The sequence below is a fragment of the Lethenteron reissneri genome, chromosome 33 (genome assembly GCF_015708825.2).
Source record: "Lethenteron reissneri isolate LAM-NWPU_2019-01 chromosome 33, ASM1570882v1, whole genome shotgun sequence".
In the NCBI taxonomy this organism is placed as follows: domain Eukaryota; kingdom Metazoa; phylum Chordata; class Hyperoartia; order Petromyzontiformes; family Petromyzontidae; genus Lethenteron; species Lethenteron reissneri.
In genome coordinates this window covers 9,307,773-9,313,772 of record NC_083811.1, presented here as the reverse complement: position 1 = coordinate 9,313,772, position 6,000 = coordinate 9,307,773, and the positions used below count along the sequence as shown (strand labels likewise).

The 6,000-nt window shown below is 47.6% G+C and overlaps 1 protein-coding gene across 1 annotated transcript in view; it reads left to right on the top strand.

Moving 5' to 3' along the window:
- Window positions 1-1,241: 1,241 nt before the first annotated feature.
- The window catches only part of CPT1A (carnitine palmitoyltransferase 1A), a 63,131-nt gene continuing 58,372 nt past the window's right edge, over window positions 1,242-6,000 (top strand). The window contains exon 1 of the mRNA XM_061564536.1: window positions 1,242-1,491. The gene's annotated coding sequence lies outside the window, so the exon portion shown is untranslated. The remainder of the gene's footprint in view (window positions 1,492-6,000) is intronic.

Here is a 6,000-nt window from a genome sequence, read left to right as displayed (position 1 = left end):
CCACCACACAAGCAAGGGAGTGGAGCTGCCACTCCTTCCCCAATAGCCACCACCACCATCACCACCACCACCACACAAGCAGGGGAGTGGAGCTGCCACTCCTTCCCCAATAGCCACCACCACCATCACCACCACCACCACACAAGCAAGGGAGTGGAGCTGCCACTCCTTCCCCAATAGCCACCACCACCATCACCACCACCACCACACAAGCAAGGGAGTGGAGCTGCCACTCCTTCCCCAATAGCAACCACCATCACCACCACCACACAAGCAGGGAAGTGGAGCTGCCACTCCTTCCCCAATAGCCACCACCACCATCACCACCACCACCACCACACAAGCAAGGGAGTGGAGCTGCCACTCCTTCCCCAATAGCCACCACCACCATCACCACCACCATCACACAAGCAGGGGAGGGGAGCTCATCCTCCCCCCTCCTAGCCGAAGAGTCCCACCACCACCACGGCAACACCACCACCACCACCACCACGGCAACACCACCACCACCACCACGGCAACACCACCACCACTACGGCAACACCACCACCACAAGCAGGGGAGTGGAGCTCCCCCACCCCCCTCCTCCCCCAATAACCACAACCCCACCCCCACCATCACCACCACCACACAAGCAGGGAGTGGAGCTCCCCCACCCCCCTCCTCCCCCAATAACCACAACCACATCACCACCATCACCACCACCACCACACAAGCAGGGAGTGGAGCTCCCCCACCCCCCTCCTCCCCCAATAACCACAACCCCACCACCACCATCACCACCACCACACAAGCAGGGAGTGGAGCTCCCCCACCCCCCTCCTCCCCCAATAACCACAACCACATCACCACCATCACCACCACCACACAAGCAGGGAGTGGAGCTCCCCCCCCCCTCCTCCCCCAATAACCACAACCCCACCACCACCATCACCACCACCACACAAGCAGGGAGTGGAGCTCCCCCACCCCCCTCCTCCCCCAATAACCACAACCACATCACCACCATCACCACCACCACACAAGCAGGGAGTGGAGCTCCCCCACCCCCCTCCTCCCCCAATAACCACAACCCCACCACCACCATCACCACCACCACACAAGCAGGGAGTGGAGCTCCCCCACCCCCCTCCTTCCCGAAGAGTCCCAGCCCCACCACCACTATGATGATGACACACAGACAAGGGGCGTGGCTCCAGCTACTTGGGGGCGTGGCTCATACCGCACATGGTCCCAGCAGCCGGCAGGCATTGAGCAGGAGTCAGAGGGAGGACCTCCCTGGGCTTTGTTGGGCAGGTGATATTGCCCGGCTCGCTGCTGCTCTCTTGTTATTGAGCTGTGCACATGCAAGAGACGAAGTTGTCTACGTTGTTGTGCTACAACTCAAGTGCCAGTGAAGCTCTAGTTTAAGGCTTTTTTTGAGTGACATTTGTGTTTGTGGGGGGGCTTCTTCTCTGAATCGTATCCAACTACATCGTGTGTAGAGTGCTGGTAAGTGTTTTAATGTTTTTACAATATTTACTTGGGTTATACGTGCTGTAAAGTTGATACTGTAACTGGCAAGAATAAGATTTTCAACACGTTTTTGGACGAATTGGGTTGGAACGGTACTGTTAATGAGTGATGTCAACATCACTGTAATTGAGAATATAGACAATGGGTTAATGATGTACTTTGCGTTGGTTACATAACTGCGTGTCTCAACAGATGTGAGTGGACTACTTTGTTGGTCTTTCAAAGCCTATCGATAATTAGCAGCGCCGGTTCAAACCGGCGGGTTGTTGCCATATTTAGTCATTAAATTTTGACTTTTAACTTTCGTAACCGCAGGAATTCATATTTTCTGGTTCTTTCCGTAAAGTCACGTAGACTAGAAAATAAAATAAAAAGTAAAATTGTAAAAATATTTTCTATCTCCGTGACTTTACCGAAATCATCCAGAGTACGTTTAGTCATTAACGCATACAGCTGCTGAATTATTGACATCAACACGAGACATGCGCGTTGGTAAATGTCTCCAAATGACAGTAAGAGGAGGACACGTGGACGCTGAGAGAGAGAGAAGAGAAGAATCAACCCTTAGCAGCTGTTCCAAGCGATGCACAGCTGGACACTAATTCCTTACACATGATGATGGGGGGGGGGGTGCATCTCCTTGTGCATGGAAGGCCCCCATGGTTGGAAGCCGTTCATACAGTGTAGACACAATGTGTGTGTGTTGTTTAATAACCACCTATTTCATTACAAGAGCTTAACGCGACAACAAACACGACGTTTGCGCTATGTTCGTGTGTGTAGTGGGGAGCGGTGGTGCAGCGGTTAGCGCGCTACGAACCCGGCCACCCAGGTTCGATTCTCGCTCACGACCAACACCACAGTGACGATTATCAGAACCGGTCCCGGGCCTCCCCTAGGTCGACTCAGCCTCAAATGAGTACCCGGTGCGATGTGTAAACATCGCCACTGGGGGAGACAAAGGCGACCGGGCGTGGTGCCGGTCTTCATGGGTGCTGCTAGCTAACAGCACTTGCCCCTACAGTCTGTCAAGGCTACACGGAGGAGGATCTTTGTCTTTGTGCCCGCAAAGGCAACCCAGTTTTGTTCGGCTAAAACATCACAGCCATTCCCATTGTTCACCAAAGTAGCCAAGAGAAGCCCTCTCCTCCCTCCTCCCTTCCCCAAGCCACACGAGAACCTCGCCACAATTGTAGATAATTCCACATTCTGGCGAGGTCTCTAGGTGGGTTTCATTCATTAAGCGTGTGGAACTCTAGAGATGTGTGTGTGTGTTTGTGTGTAAGGATAATGGTAGTAGCACGTTTGTGTTGTCCTGTGAATCGATTGTGTAGGTCCACACACCCACGTGGTGGTTGTCTTTCCATAGCAAAAGGTGCATTGGAGAATGTATATTTCATGTTCCTGGTGAAGAAAAATAGGTCGTGCAATATATTTAATTTAGAAAACAATGGCATGGCAGCTTGCTGCGGTGATGTGTACGACTGTGTAACGAAATTGAGTCGTGATTCTTTCAACAAAAAGTGCAAGCTGCGTGCTAACGAAAGCCCGGTTGTGTCACCACAGTACTGTGCGTATGGATGGTATCACAGAATATTGATGGGTGAAGCAAATTGATGGTATCAGAATATTGATGGGTGAAGCAAATTGATGGGTGAAGGATATTGATGGGTGAAGCATATTGGTGGGTGAAGGATATTGATGGGTGAAGGATATTGATGGGTGAAGCATATTGGTGGGTGAAGGATATTGATGGGTGAAGGATATTGATGGGTGAAGCATATTGGTGGGTGAAGGATATTGATGGGTGAAGCATATTGGTGGGTGAAGGATATTGATGGGTGAAGCATATTGATGGGTGAAGGATATTGATGGGTGAAGCATATTGGTGGGTTAAGGATATTGATGGGTGAAGCATATTGGTGGGTGAAGGATATTGATGGGTGAAGCATATTGGTGGGTGAAGGATATTGATGGGTGAAGCATATTGGTGGGTGAAGGATATTGATGGGTGAAGGATATTGATGGGTGAAGCATATTTGATGGGTGAAGCATATTGGTGGGTGAAGCATATTGATGGGTGAATGATATTGATGGGTGAAGCATATTGGTGGGTAAAGCATATTGATGGGTGAAGCATATTGGTGGGTGAAGCATATTGATGGGTGAAGGATATTGATGGGTGAAGGATATTGATGGGTGAAGGATATTGATGGGTGAAGCATATTGATGGGTGAAGCATATTGATGGGTGAAGCATATTGGTGGGTGAAGGATATTGATGGGTGAAGCATATTGGTGGGTGAAGGATATTGATGGGTGAAGCATATTGATGGGTGAAGCATATTGGTGGGTGAAGGATATTGATGGGTGAAGGCATATTGGTGGGTGAAGCATATTGATGGGTGAAGGATATTGGTGGGTGAAGGATATTGATGGGTGAAGGATATTGATGGGTGAAGCATATTGATGGGTGAAGCATATTGATGGGTGAAGGATATTGATGGGTGAAGCATATTGATGGGTGAAGCATATTGGTGGGTGAAGAATATTGATGGGTGAAGGATATTGATGGGTGAAGGATATTGGTGGGTGAAGGATATTGATGGGTGAAGGATATTGGTGGGTGAAGCATATTGGTGGGTGAAGGATATTGATGGGTGAAGCATATTGGTGGGTGAAGGATATTGATGGGTGAAGGATATTGATGGGTGAAGGATATTGATGGGTGAAGGATATTGATGGGTGAAGGATATTGGTGGGTGAAGCATATTGGTGGGTGAAGGATATTGATGGGTGAAGGATATTGGTGGGTGAAGCATATTGGTGGGTGAAGGATATTGATGGGTGAAGGATATTGATGGGTGAAGGATATTGATGGGTGAAGCATATTGGTGGGTGAAGGATATTGATGGGTGAAGCATATTGGTGGGTGAAGGATATTGGTGGGTGAAGCATATTGGTGGGTGAAGCATATTGGTGGGTGAAGGATATTGATGGGTGAAGGATATTGATGGGTGAAGCATATTGGTGGGTGAAGGATATTGGTGGGTGAAGCATATTGGTGGGTGAAGCATATTGGTGGGTGAAGGATATTGATGGGTGAAGGATATTGATGGGTGAAGCATATTGGTGGTATCAGCATATTGGTGGGTGAAGGATATTGATGGGTGAAGGATGCTGCTTTGAACCAAGCGACCCAAGTTCGATTGCCTGTCACGGCAATTATCGGTGGCGAATACATCTGAAACGGCTCTGGGTCTCCCAATCCGCACTGACCAGCGTGGTGAAGTATGGTCACAGAACCCCCCCCCCCCCACCACTGACCTTGGGAAGGAGCCCTTCATCCAGCATTGGATGGAACAAGGGTGGCGGGGAGGCTTGCATAGAGTGTACACATTGCATGTGTGTTATTAACACGGTCTATATTCTAGAACAATCTTGTGTGTGTATGTACAGGGTGCTCCAGATGTCTTGTGACTTCCCCCATTTAATTATCTAAAACTTAATATATATTTTTAAGTAAGGTTTATTTAAAACAAATGAATAATTAAAAGGGAAAACATGTTAGGGTTATATTCTTGGTTCTTTCGGTAAAGTCACGTAGAAGGGAAACAATAAAATAATAAAAATGTAAAGAATATATTTTTTTTATAAAACTATTTTTTTTCTTATTTTATTGTTTCGCTTCTGCGTGACTTTACCGAAAGAACCAAGAATATGAATCCCTGTAGTCACGAAAGCTTTAAATCAAAATGTTAGGGTCAATTCATGGGAGGGGGGGGTCACAAGACATGTGGACCGATCCTGTACAGTGCTACAGTATTTAAGTGCTGCGATAATCCGTTTCTTAGGTTTATATAATTCACATTGATACAATATTGTATCAACACCACAGTTCTATAATGGCATGTGCATACAGTGTTTTATCGCAGTACACTTAGTGCTTGGCATACGCAGCACAGAACGTTTACTGTCATTTATCCTCTTGGACGAGCCAAAGATCCCATGATGGAGCTGCTCACGCCCAGAGCTGTAAATGCTCTGTTAGTGCATTGTCTTTTGGTACTATAAGAATAGGTTTGACCGTTTTTGACAATAAAACAGTAGGTGTTAAGATGTTCAAGCACCAAATAGAAACATTTTGGCGAGTAATCACGTCTGCATTAACCACACACGCTTCTTGTGATGAACATGCAACAAAAAAAACATGCTCTGGCAATGTGTATGGCATTGTCTTTGAAAATGATTGGTCATCACAGGAGACGGCCTTATTCTTCTTCAGGGTCTAGTCTCACTACCAGTGTTAGACCAGAGAATTGGCAAGAAAGATCCCGTGTTGTGTTTCTACTGTTCGCCTTTTGCCATTGTCTGGTCTGGCACTGGTGAGACCTGGGCCCTAAAGAAGGCTGTCCTCTGACCTGCAGGCCAATCTGTTTGCAAGACTTTGCATTTATCATTTTCAGAGCATGTTTTTATTGGCATG